Below are 15,810 nucleotides of genomic sequence, written 5' to 3' on the forward strand. Positions count from 1 at the left end.
TGAAAAGGCCGGGGACCAAGACCACAAGTTAATAGTAGAAGCACTTAGTACAGTTCAAGATAATATGTCTTTAGCTTTCAGTTGTATACAAGCACAGTTATGGGTGCAGGCAACAGCAGCTCTGATCATACGGGAAGGGGGTGAAGGTAATTTTCCAGCTGAAATTCGGAGAATTATGTGGGATAATGCAATTGATTTTGAAAGGAAGTTTCAATCCTGGTGAACAGATGGGATTCATTTGTGAAAGCAATACTATTAATGCTCAGGATGTGTGTTTGGACACTGAACATAGTATTTGTCACTTGGAAATTCATCCAGTCACTGACCAGAAAACTGTGCTCGTATATACTGGAAAAGGGTGTATATGTCTGAGAGCTGCCTGTGCTCCTGTGCTGATGTAAAAATTGATAGCAATGGTTTTATTCTGTCTAGTAGAAATCATTCTAATTTCTGTATTCGTAATTTTATTAAGATTATCAGGTGTGATTTTTTGTACTTGGCCCCAGTGACATCCCACCAGCTGATTAAAGCTAACTACACGATGTATCACAGACTACCACCTACTACTATTGGGATGAACCTTACATTAGTAAAACAATTAATTAAGCACCAAGGCCTATTGGAGATCTTAAAGGAAATCCAAGAAAGTGGAAAGAAAACCTTAATTACTGTCCAACATGATACAAAGGAGATAACCAGAGTTCTACAAAGAATAAAACAAAATATGGATCATCACTGGTGGGATGTGATCTTTGGGTGGTCACCAACTGCAAATGGAATCTTTAATAAGTTGTGCCACCCCATTGTAGTTTTACTAATATTAGTTGGGATGAGCTTAGGATTATCTACTATATTGTTAATTTGGGACTGGAGAATACTACAACGAATAGCTGTACTAACCTCTTTATCAAACGTACATGGTGGAGCATTAAAAGACACTTATTGTCATGAGGGTTTTCATTAAGTAAAAGAATTTACTTATTTCCTAGGAAAGGGGGGAATGAGGTGTATTTGTTCTCGAAAATTTCAACCAGGTCCTGATGGAGCAGCAGTTGTCTCACGAGGGTAAGGTTCATTCTGATAGGAGTGGGCATCAGCTTCTGGATCAGTGTGTAGTTGGATTGCAATAGGTAGTAAGAGGTAACTGGAGCTTCATAAGAGAAATCACATCCTACAATCTTAGTAAAGTTACAAGCACAAAAGTTTGAGTGATTCTTTGTATCTACCACAATATCTTCTACAAAAACAAAATCACAAATGGTTCTAAAGCATGCACATCCATTGCCTATGTATAGAAAAACTGTTTCAGTAGCCTCATTAGGACGAATCTCAAAATGACAGATGTTTTGCTCTGTGTCTAAACAGATATCCTGAGCTACAATTGCATTGCTTTCACAGATGAACCCTTGTTGTTTGTGGGGACCTGAATATATGTATTGTTATGGAGAGAGTCCCTGTTACGATCTATGTATTATAAGATCTATGTATTAAATAAGTGGGTCCTTATGGAGAGAGTCCCTGTAAGATCTGTGTGGGTCCTAGTTACTCCAAACAAGCTACAGCTGCGAACTCCTTAGTTGGGCAGCAGCTGTAGCTCGTGAAGGTAACTGGAATAAACAGGGGTGGGTCAAGAGCCCAGGAGGAGCCCCTGAGAGGACACATGAAGAACTGTGCTGCAGAGAAGAACAGCTTGGTACAGTATGGGACTTGAGAGATATGGAATACAACAAGAATACAACAGTTGTTCTCGGACAATACAAGATTCCAGATTAACTGTTTGCCATTTGTCATCAACCTGACGGGCCCATCCCCTATGTTCTGTGGGATAGAGAACAGCTCCATCATGGTTTAATCCTAATGCAATAACAGGGAAGACCAAATGTACAGAAGCATTGTGTATGGTTAAAACAAAAGCAGTGTCTGTGTTTGAAATGGGATCATAGGTAGAGTTCACCAGGTTCCACCAGGATTGGAATTCTCTTTCAAATTCAGTGGCACTGTCCCAAATTATTTTCCGAATTTCTGTGGGGAAGGTGCTTTCCTCGCCCTCTCTTATAATTGAAGCAGAGACCGACTGCATCCACAATTGTGCCTGGATACAGCTGAGGGCTAGGGAAACATTGTTCTGTGTAGCACTAAGTGCATCAATCACCAATTTGTGATTGTTCACGTTCACTCTTTCCCAATTTGGCAAAATGTTTGACAGCAGCCACTGGTGTGTCCCCAAGGCTAACAGAGATGACCTCAGTGGTTGCTGTAATTTGGTCAGATCTCTAGTTGTAGCAGCCAATTTGTTCATTAGTACTTCAGAATCAATGCTATTCAGAATTCCCAAACCTGTACGCATAACATCAGTCACGTCTCTTGGTGTTCTAATTTTAAAAGAGCTTAATTTCCGAAGCCAAGTGGTCCAGCCTTCAAAAGAAGTTTGCAGAAATGGAGAGCAGGCTGGCTGAATATCTGAAACGTTGCTCTGCATTAACAATTTTACCTGTTTGAGAGACATGCCGGATTGAACAATATTTGTTGTTGGCCAGTTTTCCTGATTATATAAGGTCCAATCTTGAAAATTCTTGGGATGAGTATGACCGGTGGTACAGGTGAAGTGGTGACAGTGGTAAAGTAGGTTTCAGTATTTATTACAAATTTAAAAGAAAGGTCTTGAGTATCCTTGGACCAGAGGCAAACTACCTCCACAGTGTGAGTTAATGTAAAACTGTGCCAGCAGTCTTGTACGCTAGGGTGCATACAGACTTGCTCCTGTTTGTTTTCCTGATCTGTGGAAACACTGATTGCAATTGCTTTGCTATAGTCAGACCCATTAACCATTCAACACCCGATGCTAATTTGTTCTCCCACTACTCCTTGAAGCTGCCAGGTTTTCTGTTTCTCCCATTCTCGTCAAGTATACAACTTGTCTTCATGTGTAACTACTGTTAGTAAGTTTAGACCCATGACATCTCCCATAGATCCGATAAATTGCAGGAAGGCCTGAGACCAGAACCATGTAAAGAGGCCTCCTGTTGCCTCTGCCAATTGGGGTGTGATTGCTGTGTTTACCGTGCTCAGTGCAGGCCTTGCAGTGTCTGCCCTTTGAGATGTATTATAAAAGGGCTTCACACCTTGCGTCTGAGAGAGCGTAATTACAGCACTTGGTGTGGGTTTTGGTACAGTGTTTATCTTGAATGTGTAAACCAAGCCTCTTAGTCCTAATGGACTAGCTGTGTCATTCTGCCAACGACATGTCATGAAAGTAGGTTTGACCAAAGTAAAACTGTACCAGCAATCAAGTGATTAATCATTACAATCTCTTGTAATTGCAAGATTGTTAGTTTTGAGACCTAAAGCATAACTACCAACATGTTCCTGGCGGCAACACGGAGCGAGGGGACTTTTTATTTTGGAACTTCCCCATTTCTTCATGGGACATAATTTTGCTGAAGGGATGTCCAGATGATTCCTTCCACCTGTTTCCATAAAATTTCCTGCAATTCTGATGGAGGTGGCCTTTTCACAGAGAGTTCCTTCCACCTTTCTGCATGTTACCAAAATTCACTCACCAACCGTTCCTGTCAGGGTTCTGATCAATTCGTTCTGGTCCCATCTCTAGTCACTTGGACGATAGACCTTGGAGTCATGCAGCACCAGGGTTGCCAGGCTCGGGTAACGGCCCTTGGGATAGGTTCCAAGAACATTGGTGTGCTGAACAATGGCTTCAGGCCACAGCTGCTCACCAGGAGGTTGTCCATGAAATTGTGGTAATATGCAGAAAAGTATTACTAAGGTTATCATGTTTCAGATGATTCTCATGTCCCTCGGGGTTCTCCTGTAAAAGCAAGAGCAACAAAATTCCTGCCTCTGAGAGGCAGAAAGGAGTTTAAAATGAGAAGATTATCCAGGGTGTGTGTATGCGGTGCTCTTTTCCAAGAGCATCAGAGGCTACCCATGCATATTTATTCAGAGGGGTTTTCAGCACAAGTAGTAACTCGCCCACCGTGGGGAGGTCCACTAAGGCAGGTTGTCCAGGGTAATGTGATGGATTGTTTGCATCATCAGGACCTTCCAGTGAAAGGATGATGCTTGGAGGTGTGGGGTAAAAAGCAGTGACTTTGGGGCAGCCATTCACCCCCCACCAGCCATTTACCCCCTTAACAGCCTCCCACAGCCGGCAGTCCCAGTTTGCTTTCTGGGGCTTAAGGAACTGCTTTAAAAGGCCATTTGTCCTTTCCACGATCCTGTTAGCCTGAGGGTAGTAAGGAGTATGAAAGGTCCACTTTATGCCTTCAGCTCTGGCCCAATCCTGAACCACCTTGGCAGTAAAGTGAGACCCATTGTCAGACTGGATTTCTTGTGGCTTTGGAAAAGTTCCAAACCACCCCTGCAAAGCTTTAACTGTATTATCACCTGTGGCCCTTTTAAAAGCATCAGCTTGTACCAACCCAGATACAATTTCCACTCCTACCAACACAAAATGTTTACCTCCTGACTTCTTAAAAGGACCAATATAATCTACCTGCCACGCATCCCACAAGCCTTTACCTTTCCTCAAATGCAGAGGATCATCCTCTAAAGGATGCCTTTCCAGTCGCTTGCGGCACTGTTCGCAGGCCGATATGCATGTTTTACACATTTCCCTGGTAACCAGCCAGCCGCGGGCGTGTGCTTCCTGGTACGGATCTTTTGCACCTGTGTGCTGTCTTTTTACATGTAACCACTATAACAGTTGATTCCAATCCTCTGAAATAGTTTCTTCTTTCAGGGGGCTAAGCCTTGCTAGTTCATCAACTTTGTTGTTCTATTCACCTGCTTGATTACCATCTGTTTGATGAGAAGCTACCCAACCAACCAAAAAGTTTCCTTTACTGGCGATTTCTAGGATTTCTTTCCATTTATCTTTGTGCCACACTGAGATTCTGTTAACTTTCCAGCCATTCTGTTGCCAGAAAGGGAGCCACTCAGTGCAGCCTTTGTATATTGCATATGAATCAGTATAAATGTAAACAGGAGAAGTGTTTTGTGCCTCACGTTGCAAAACACTCCAGAGAGCTATGAGTTCTCCAACCTGAGCGCTGCCCTCCCCTTCTGTGATAATTTTTTCACCAGATGAAATATGTAAAGCAGCCGCCTTATATTTCCAAGTCTTTCCTTCCTGCTTAGAGGAAGCATCTGTAAACCAACAGTTTGCTGCTATTTCAGGTGAGAATGGTGGTGCTACTTTTATTACAGAAGCAGGTTTGTCTTGGCTACTATCCAGGCTCTCAGTGTCTTGTATTGCCAAGAATTTTGCAGCACCTTCTGTGACAGGAAAGGTATTGCAGTAATTCTCTATTTGAGCATACCATTTCCTGACTGACGACTTTTGCCTATGGCGTCAGGTGGAGAGGTCCCATTTGTGACAGCTTTAATTACCTTGAAAGGACCTCTCAAGATGATAGCTTGCGTGTGATTTTCTCTACTTCAATGAGAGCTAAGCTAACAACAAACGATCCTTTTTCCCAAACAGTGTATCTTTTCTCAGCATCTTTAAAACCACGTGAAAAGAAGCTGACAGGCCTTGTTGGACCCTCAGGACCTCACTGCCAAATGTGTATTGATAGCCCTGAGGAGGCAAATCCCCATTCCACTTGGAAAGGGTCTTTAGGATGAATGGGCCCCAATGACTGATGTGCTGTGGCTTCAAAAATCAGTAATTGTAATACTTCCTCCTGAGAAGGAGCCCAATCCCATTTGACTCCTTTCCTTAGTAAGTTGTAAAGGGGCCTAGCAATGACTGAGAAATCTGGGATATGTTTCCTCCAGAATACTAACAGTCCTAAGGCTTGCTGGAGGTCTTTTTTGTTTTCAGGCATTTTCATCTGCTCTAAAGAAGTTAAAGTGTCAGGTGGGATACATGTGCTACCAGATTGCCACCAAATTCCCAGAAATTTTACTTCCTGAGAAGGCTTTTGAATTTTCTCTGAAGGAATCTTTAAATCAAGGCTCTCCAGATGAGAGATTATATTCTGCTGGAGATCCCTCACCTCTTTAATTTCCTCTCCTCCCACCAAAATGTCATCAATGTATTGGTACACAGCTACAGTGTCAGGTTTAGGTATTCTTTCTAATTCCTTAGCCAAAGCATGGTGTGCTAGAGTTGGAGAGTGTTTGTATCCCTGAGGGAGTCTGGTGAATGTGTATGTTGTCCCTCCCATGTGAATGCAAAGCGATCCATGTCCTCTGGCTGTATAGGTATCATGAAGAACATGTCTTTGACATCTATGGTTGCCATGATTGTGTAAGCTTTTTCTTGTATTGATGTTATTAATTCAGCTAAATTTGGCACTGCTGCAGTCAAGGGATCAGTGTTGGCATTCAGCCTACAGTAGTTGACTGTAAGCCTCCACTTCCCGTTGGGCTTTCGGACTGGCCACATGGGTGAATTACAAGGGGAGTGTGTGTTAATTATTATTCCTTGGTCATGCAAATCTTGAATAACCAGTCTGATGCCTTCCCTAGCTCCAGAAGGCAAGGGATATTGTTTCACATTGATTGTTTTACTATAAGGCAGTGTTGGTGCAGTGTGAAGCAGCCTAATGTTAAGTGGTGGAGTGCCAAAACATCACAGAAAACCCTCGGTGTCTTCCCACTGCCTTCCAGCGAGGACATCCATCCCTAGCACATTATTCGGGATGTCCCCAATTACCATTTTGACAACTAACTGATTTTCTTCTCCAGGGAGTGTTACTTTGACTAGAGCAACATTCATGGGTTCTATGGTTCCTAAAGCATTAAGAACGCAGCATTGCCTTTTTGTTGGAACAACTCCACACTTCTGGGCATCTCTATGTGTTAGTGCAGAGATCTGGGCTCCCGTATCAACAATTAAGGTTACCAGAACTTTTTTGGCCCCATGATTGCTGTAATTAACTTGTCTCCTGATTTGTTTTTTGCGAGCATTCATAGGTAAACCCAACCTCCACCCCTTTGCTCACCTGTAAGCATTAGATATTAGTTTCCCAAAAGCTCTGTTGGTGAAGATTCACTGTTTGTGTTTTGGGGTATGGGTGGGTGGGCAGTTATGTTGCTTAGGCTCTGTGAAAGAAGTTGCAAAAGAGTTACTTCCAGTTTACCGCTGGTGCTTTTCAGGAGACACGCAGCCAGGGTTTCACTGTCCAAGTTCTGTGAAAGAAGCTGAGAAAGAGTTAATTTTGGCTCACTGGCTGTGTTCTGTGGGAGAGGCTGAGACGCAGCCTCACTGCCCAGGTTCCGAGGGAGAAACTGGGAAAGGGTTAACTTTGGCTCACTGGCTGTGTTCTGCGGGAGAGACTGTGATGTACTGTGTGTACTGAACTGTGTATTGGTAGGAGTGTTTGTTAGTTTCTGGTGAGGGAGGGGGATTGGTGCACTGGGCTGGGTGGGGGGGGGTTGATCTCCTAAAATTCCAGTTAGTTATTATTTTCTGCAATTTTTCAAGTGGTAAACCATCCATTATGTCCCAGGGAACCCCCTTTTTTATTCCCAGCATCCACCAGCGTTGTCTGTTGGAAATTTGTTTTCCTGGTTCTGTGTTTTCAGTGTTAGGAGTTCCCATAAATCGGACACCTTTTGTTTTTTCTGATTTTTCTTCCAGGGTTTTTACAGGCCCATACTGTCTACAATAATTTATTAAATCAACTGCTACTTCACTCCATGTCCAAATCTTATGGCTACTAGATGTATCAGATGGTGTTGTGGGGGTCTGTGTTGGTGTATAGGGTGATGGTGCAGTGTCAGTAGACTCAGACTGATCAGTGGAGTTGTTAAGAAATCTGTCCAGTCTACCTATTCGGCTTAAAGCCATAATTGTTTTTTGAATAGTGATTGCTGTTGATTTCAATGTTTCTGGAAGCCCACAAATTAAAGGGGTCATAATTTCAGGCTTCACAGGCAATTGCATTGGGGATTCAAAACCAGGAATTAATTTTCTCTCATGAATCATTTGAAAACATGCAGCTTTTTGTACACTTTCTAGGATTTGGTCAGGGGTAGTGGCAATTGCCAGGGGATCACCCCTTTCCAAGGGATTTATTCCCCCGGCCCAATAGGCTGCACGTTGTGTTAGAGACCAGGAGTCACGCTTATCTCCTGTTGTTAAGAAAACACCATGTCCCCAGTAACCACTGGCTTCTTGTTCAGTTAACTTAATCTGGTCTCCACCAGTGAGGGACACATGGAACACATATTCCGTTTCTGATTCGTGGGGAAGGCGACTGAATTCCTTTTTCAATTTAGCTAATTCGGTAGCGCTGAATGGTGTTTGTTTGGTTGTTATGTGGGGATCCAGGTTTTCATTATTAATATAATTATATTCAGTTTTAATAAAAGGTCTCAAATGAGGACAAAAATTTTCCCCACAATTTTTAGCTGTTTCAGATTCTTTGAAAGAATAGTTTTGTTTTGCTGCCTTGAGCTCTATGGATAAATTTTTTTAATGCAAGGTGTTTCTTTTCCTTCCTCCTCTGTAGAGGAGTTAATTTTGTGTATGGCTTTGGTTTGTTCTTCCCTAAGGGCAGCTCGCAGTGTGTAAATTTCATTTCTGTCCTCATTTAACTGTTTTTGCAAAATTTCAACCAAATTTTGAAGGGAATCTATAATTACCATTTCCTCAGTTCTCCATTTACAGCGATTTTCTATGGCTGCAGTAAGACATGCTCCGAGGACTGAGCAAAGAATGTTTTTATTTTTACCCATTTTGAATTTTGATTCATGTTGCAGAGAACATATTCTATCAATGACATTTTCCAAATTAAACCAATTGTTCTCTGCCCAAATTTCTCCGCCAGATGACGGTTTGGCATTGTGTTTAGCAAGCAATGAGTAAAAGTCAGCTTTTCCTTTAGGATTGAGATTTTCATTCATTTTGTGTGAAGGGACTAGGACTATACCAGGGAGCTGATTTGTGAACTCAAGTTACACAATCATACAGACCTTTTGTTTACCTTCGTCTCCCTAGATAGCTGAAGAAAAAAAATCTGTCTGGAAGGCACTGTTTTAATTGCTTCAGTTTGTCCCTTCCTTTCCAGACAGTCCAGATACACACACTCACGCACACACACAGATGTTTTCTTTGTGAGGGGACCAGAAACCTAGAACAGGGGGAATGCCACTCAGCCTTCGCTGGGCCGCCCCTCGCTCCCTGTGTAGGTGAAGGGACAATATCTGTCCAAAAGGCACAGCTTTATTTCTTCAGGTCTGTCCCTCCCCTTTTAGACAGTTCAGGTACACAAATACAGCAGTAACAACAGTAACAGGTTCAGATTCAACTCCAATACAACAATAACAGCATCAATTCCAATATCAATATCAGGATTAGGAGGAGTATCAGTGTCAGTATCCGTGCCGGTATCAAATCAGTAACAGAAGCGACAGTAACAATTTCCCCTGCTTTTGCACCGAAAAATCTTTTGTGTCAATTCCGGAGCCTGTGTGCTCGATCGAGGGTGAGATTTGGCTTTGGCGTATGCAGTCTGTGGGAGATTACAGACTACACAGTACCTGCGAAATCTCACTGGCTACCAGAATCCTGCCTGTGACGCCAGTTATGTGAGGGTCCACCCAAAATGAACGGGTGACGAATGATTTTTTGGTGCAAAGAATAACCAACAAAGGCACAGGGGTTTTGCAGTAACAAATCAACGAAATGCAATTTTATTGATGATAACCACAACTGAATATGCATTTGTTTAGGGAATCTGGGGAAGAGAAGGGTAAGACAAGGGAAAGTGGGAGGAAAGAAGGTTAGGGAGGGGCTTATAGCTACCGAAACGTGATGTCTTTGGGGTCCCGCCGCCAAAACTCGCTGGTGCACGCTTCGGGGAGATCTCAGAGGACAGATGAAACTGAACCCCAAATATACTGTTCTTGGTTGGGGGAAGGGTGGCCGAAATTAGGTTTCCATGGAGGGGAAAAGAATAGGAACAGCAGGAGGAGGGAGGTTATTCCATTGTTTTCATGGCCGAATGCTCACAGGTATGTTTACTCTGGACAGGTTTTCCTCCCTCCCCGAGCTGGGAGGGGGTTCAGTCCCAGTCTCTGGAAGGAGGTTGCCAGGGGGGTGCCAAGGGGGTGCCAGGGGGGTGCCAAGGGGGTGCCAGGGGGGTTCCTTGTCTTGTCTTGGTTCCTTGATGAGGGGACTCGCATCTCTGTTTGTCTGTCAAGATGGTTGAAGGCAGGTGAGAGGTTCTTCTCTTGGAGGGGGGGAGCCACCCCAGAGCTCAGTCCAGCCAAGTCAGGAGGTTGTAAGAAAGTCCAGTTCCATTGTTCAGAAAAGGGCAGCATGCCCCTTCGAGTTCAGCATGGCATGTTCTGCAAACACCACCTGTGAACACACTGAATAAGCATGAGACTTTCTTTCCCAACTGGCTCAACAGTTTTTAACCTTTCGGGGGTCTTTTCTCATGACAATTGTGAGGCAAAAAATGAAGGATTTTCGGATGGACTTTCACAACCAGAAACTGCTGCTCCATCCCCACGGGCTGCAGGCCCCCATGGGCAGGGCTGGGGCATGGGGGCTGCTCCCCTGCACGGCCTCCCCTTCACATCCCTGCCAGAGCCACGGGCAGCTGCCTGTGGCCCCTGAGCACACTCAGGAACTGACCACTGCTGATGGAGGCCTTAGTGCTGAGCCCCTGAATCATCTCTCACTCGGACATGCTCACAAACAAAGGAGGAACAGGGCCTCAGTGGCCCGAAGAGCTGCCCACAGAACCAGGAGGACCTGGACGAGTGGGATTGCAGAAGCGGCGCGGGGAGAACATCCAGGCAGGCTGCCAGGGGCTGAGGCTGGGGCAATGGAAAATCTGCAGTGGGAAGGAAACCACACAGCATCTGGTATTTTGAAACACAGCTACAGTTTTCCTGTGCATTCTGACTATGAGTCACCAATGGTAGGCTGTGAAATTCCTAATACCTGTCTGGCCCTTGGGGCTGAGCTGTGGGATGAAGCTCTGGGAGGAGACCTGGGAGAGATCCTAGAGTGAGCCAGGGTCTCCCATGTCAGAGCAGAGCCTGGAACAGTGGGAAGGGATCCATGGCAGCCTCACTCTCCCTCTGTCCTTTCCCCACCAGGGGCCAAAATACATCCTGAAGCACATTGTGAGAGAACTGCTCAAAGGGAATGGTGGGTGCATTTCCCTCAGCCTTGTCCTGGGGCTCAGCAGCCAAGGGCTCTGACTGCACGTCTGGACAGGCCATGCCTGGAACAGCGGGAAGGGATCCATGGCAGCCCCGCTGCCCTGCTGCTGCTTCCATGCCCTGCAGGGCTGTGCCCCAGCCTGGCCTGGCTGCAGCTTCTCCCCAGCCTCTGCAGGAAGGCATTGGGCATCAGCTGCCGCGCAGCCCCAACTCACCAGGGATCCCCTGCATTTTCTTGGTCCCCAGGCACATCCTGAGGTGTGGCTGCTTGGAGGAGGGAGGGCCATAGCCAGCCCCAAAGGCCTGGGGGGATCAGGATTTTCCTGATCCTTACCCATGTCTTGGACAAGTATTGCGTCCTGAAGAAGCCACCTCCTGGATGTGCAGTGATTCCATCTGATCCAGCTGTGCCTCCTCCTTTCTCAAGGGATGGATAGAGGGGCTCTATGGAAGGTGGCATTTCTTGCAGGAAGGGAGGCGATGCCAGGCACAGTCACAGGAGGTAATTGCTGTGCCTCTGGGCCTGAGCCCTGCTGAGGCTTGAGCTGCCCTCTCCGCTGCTTGGCACTGGGGCACAGCCCAGGCAAGACGGGCATAGCCCAGAGGAATTATCCTGAGCAGGCTCAGGGCACTTGGGTACTGAGCTGTCCTGGTGGGCTCCCTCCGTGGGAGACATGTCCCGAAACCTGGGAGCGGCTGCAGGGGTGCCCATGGTGGGGAAAGGGCAGAGGGGGAGAGCAAGGCTCCAGTGTGTCCTGAGAGGGCCTGGCTATGTGCCCGTGTGCTGTGGGAGCTGTTCCATGGGCAGGTGGGCAAGCAGGAGGGAGGGACGGAGTTTGGGAGCGACAGCTGTGGCACTGCAGATTTCCCCAAGCATTTAGTGAGGGTTTCCTGTGTGGGAGGGAGAGAGCCCCAGGGCTCTGGGCTGCTGCAGCTGCCCCTCCAGGCATGTTGCACAGCACCCGCAAAGAGTGTGGAGAGTGACCAGGAGCCACAGGCTCCCACAGCCTTACCCCACCCCCTTGCAGTGCCCAATTCCCCAAGGGAGAAGGGGATCCCAGCACACCATGGAAATGGTTCTGTAACATCTGTGCTCCCTTCTCGACTGGCACGTCACTTGGATTACTTGGAAATGCTGGTGAATGGTGCTTTGAAGACCTTGCCAGATGTTGGAGGCATGTTCTGAATGTACCCTTCCTGACAGAATAATCCGTGGCAGTGTGGCAAGAGCTTACTCATGAGCCAGTTCCCTTAAGTTCCTCTGAAGGTTGATCAGTTCTGGAAACCTTGCCCTGCTCCCTTCTGGAGCCCTGAGGGATCTCACAGGATCACTGTCAGTGGGAAGAAGGGACATTTAGCTGTCCATCCTCCTTCCATGTGCAATGCCACTGTGTCCTTCTGTGTGCTCTGTGCAGTCACAGAGAAGAGCAGAGAGGGAAGGGGCTGGCGCTGTGCCCCAGGGCTGAGCCTTTCTCAGCTCCTTTGCTGCCCTCAGGGAGCCCGAGCAGCTCCTGCTGCCACTGCCAAGCCCTGGCCCTGCCTGGGGCTGTGTTTGGAGGTGCTGGCAGCTCCAGGGAGTCCTTTCTGCCCCGACTGCACTGCAAGGGGCTCCTTCCATCCCAGTGTGGGGCCACTGCAGGCACGAGGTCCCCCTGGCCCTGCTCCTGAGTGGAAGGCAGAGCCAAGGGAGTGCCTTGGAGGGCACCAATCACCCAGGTGCCCTCACTGCCACTCGGGCCTGAAGGAGAATCTTCAGCAGTGCCATTGGAGCTGTTGTGTCCTGCCTTTTGTTGCAGCTGAGCCTGTTGCTAAAGGTGATCTGGCTTCCCAACCCACATTCAGGACTGAGCCTCTGGGAGATGGTGAGGGTAGGTTATTGAAGTGGAGACGACCATCCTTTAATGCATCGAACTCCGATTTATTGATCAATCAGTCACTTTAAATAACAGTGTTAATTAACTTCATGAATATTCCAAAATCCAGGTTCACGACAGGCTAACAGAGAAAACCACTCCTTTTGTTTTACAATACCTATAATTGTTTATTAAAAACAGAACCAGTGTTCCCACTGTGATATGAAAGGTTCCCAAAACTTCCATATCTGTTCCCAGGGTGCCATCTTTTCCCAGAGAGGGTGTTTCGCTTGTTATGGGAAGACTGTCTGAGAACCTTATTGTTTATAAAGTGATACATGAGAGAGTCTAATTGTTTATAGTAATCAGCCTGGGAACTGCTTGTGGAACTGCTTTGCAACTACCTTTTATTGTTCTCTCAACTGTATGCCTTCATGGCCTTTTTCTTTAAGCCATGCTTGAACTAAACTCTCCACATCTGCCCCGTCTTTTTCTTTTTCAGAAAGGAGGTTAGTTTGCCAGATTTTCTCTATCATCCTACTAACCATTTTTTGGATACAGCTACAGAAACAAGGTAATATAAGTAAAAGCAATAAGAGTACACCTAATATCCCAATAGCATATATCACAAGGTTTCTTAACCATGGTCCCAATCCTAAACTTTTAAGCCACTCATCAATTCCCAATCCTTCTTCTTCCTTAAGGCTGTTAAGCCCTAGCCATAACTCTTTTATCTTAGCATGAATAGATACAGAATGAACTGATAAATTCATGCAACACATCCCTTTAAACTCTTCACACCCATGGCCTTGTGCTAACAGTAAGAAATCTATGGCAGCTCTATTTTGTAAAACAGTGTGATTAACACTCTGTACATCTGCAGTTAACATATCTAATATCTGTGATGTCTTATTCAATTCACCCTTAGCCCAACACCCTATTTGCTTTGCTAAAGTCATTGCTTTGCTTGCAGCACCCCATGGTAGGACAGCTGAAACCATCACTTGTTTAAATTTACTCCAGAACCATAGATCTCCTATTTGACTACAGTCTAAGCCATGTAAGCTGCGCCTTTGCCTGCTTGTCTTATGACTTAGTTGCATTAATACAGATATATTAGGGTGGAATAATGATAACTTGCTTAAATAACAAGGTCCACCCTGAGGCTGGGCTGGTATGCCATTCCAGGCTCTATCTCCACAAATTAGAACTATCCCTGTGGGTAATTTCTTAGGTGTCATAATACTAGAGCCTTTACATTGGTTATAAAGCTGTTTGGACACTATGTCTGGGCTTAGAGATGAATCCAGAGTAGCCCATGTCTGTTTATGCTGATTCATCTTTTGATAATTAGAGTAATCAAAGCTGAACCATCCACCGTTGGAAGTGCTGGTCATGCTAGCATTTGCACTTCCAAAAAGAACTAACTCCTCAGGTGGGGAATGCAAAGGAGTATTAAGTGATTGAATTAGCAGGCATTGGCGGTAGCCGTCACTCTGACTGGCAGTATACCCTTTTTGTGCAGGCAATTTAATATTTACCATATTGCGCATACATAAGGCACGATTATTAATAAGACTGCAGAATTCTTGAGGAGACCATACTGGAAGCCCTACCAAACACGTTCGAAATGGATTAGTAACTCCTCCAAGGCTGAGACAAAGTGATGACTGATTAATCTGTCTAGCAAGTGTTATCCATACATTATCTCTAGGTTGACTAAAATGTGTTACCTTTAATTCTTCAGCTACCACTACACCAAGCAATATAACAAAAGTAAACCTCATTTTTCTGTTTTTACTTTGACATTCTTTTTCTTATCAGTTTTTAACCTTGCTGTTCCCGATACCTGAAGACCACACCTTTGTAACCTTCTAATGCAGTTATCTAATGCCTGATTGGGATCTCCTCTTATAGGCCCTACAACAGAATGTTGTGTCAAAGGTACCAGTTTTCTACACCTTACAGAGGCTATATATGACGCATTTTGAGCTTTAACCCTTTTCAAAATATACTGTATCTCCCACCGATAATAGGCCAAGATTTTCTGCTCATGAGATTCATAAAGGCCTAAAAGCTGAGGCAGTGTTTAGCCCTGTCTCATTCCGTAGTGCCCACTTTCAATTATGTTCCCAGGTATGTCTATAATTGCAGGTATTACACCATAAATGAAAAAGTGACAACTGATCCACCCAAAAGGTCTTATCACAACCCCCACAACACAGTGCAACCCAAGCAGCACAATTCGGGCTGTGACATTCAAGGCAGTTCTCTTTTGCCAGTCCTCTTATATGAAAGATGATAATGATTCAGTAATGTCAATCAGTTCCCTGGTCATCCGGCAACGGCGTGTTATGGCCCTGTCGATCGCCTTCGAGTGTCCCTTCAGTTGAAGCAGTAGTGGTCTCAGGATCAGGAGCAGCTTCTTCTCCAGACGGTCCTTGAGATATTCACATCCACCCTTTTCTTGGATTTCCCAGAAAAGTTCAAAATCAGTTTTACAGTCTGTAATCCTTTAGTCATTTGGCTGAAATGGCATCAGCTGGGCGATTCTCAGTCCTTTGTTGATTTGGAGTGGTGAGAAAGTAGTATGCACTTGAAGGACTTAAAATATTTAACTTAGCAGACTTATTTTCAAATCAACAGAACTTAACTGGCTTCAAATCCTACATAACTTAAACCTAAATACAATTTAAACTTAACAGACCTTGAACTTAACAGAAAATAAACTTAACAAACTTATTTGTAAATAATTTAAAATCACTTAAATCTAATAAAACTTTAGCAAAATCAACTGACTTTAAAT

The sequence above is a fragment of the Ammospiza nelsoni genome, chromosome 35 (genome assembly GCF_027579445.1).
Source record: "Ammospiza nelsoni isolate bAmmNel1 chromosome 35, bAmmNel1.pri, whole genome shotgun sequence".
Classification (NCBI taxonomy): domain Eukaryota; kingdom Metazoa; phylum Chordata; class Aves; order Passeriformes; family Passerellidae; genus Ammospiza; species Ammospiza nelsoni.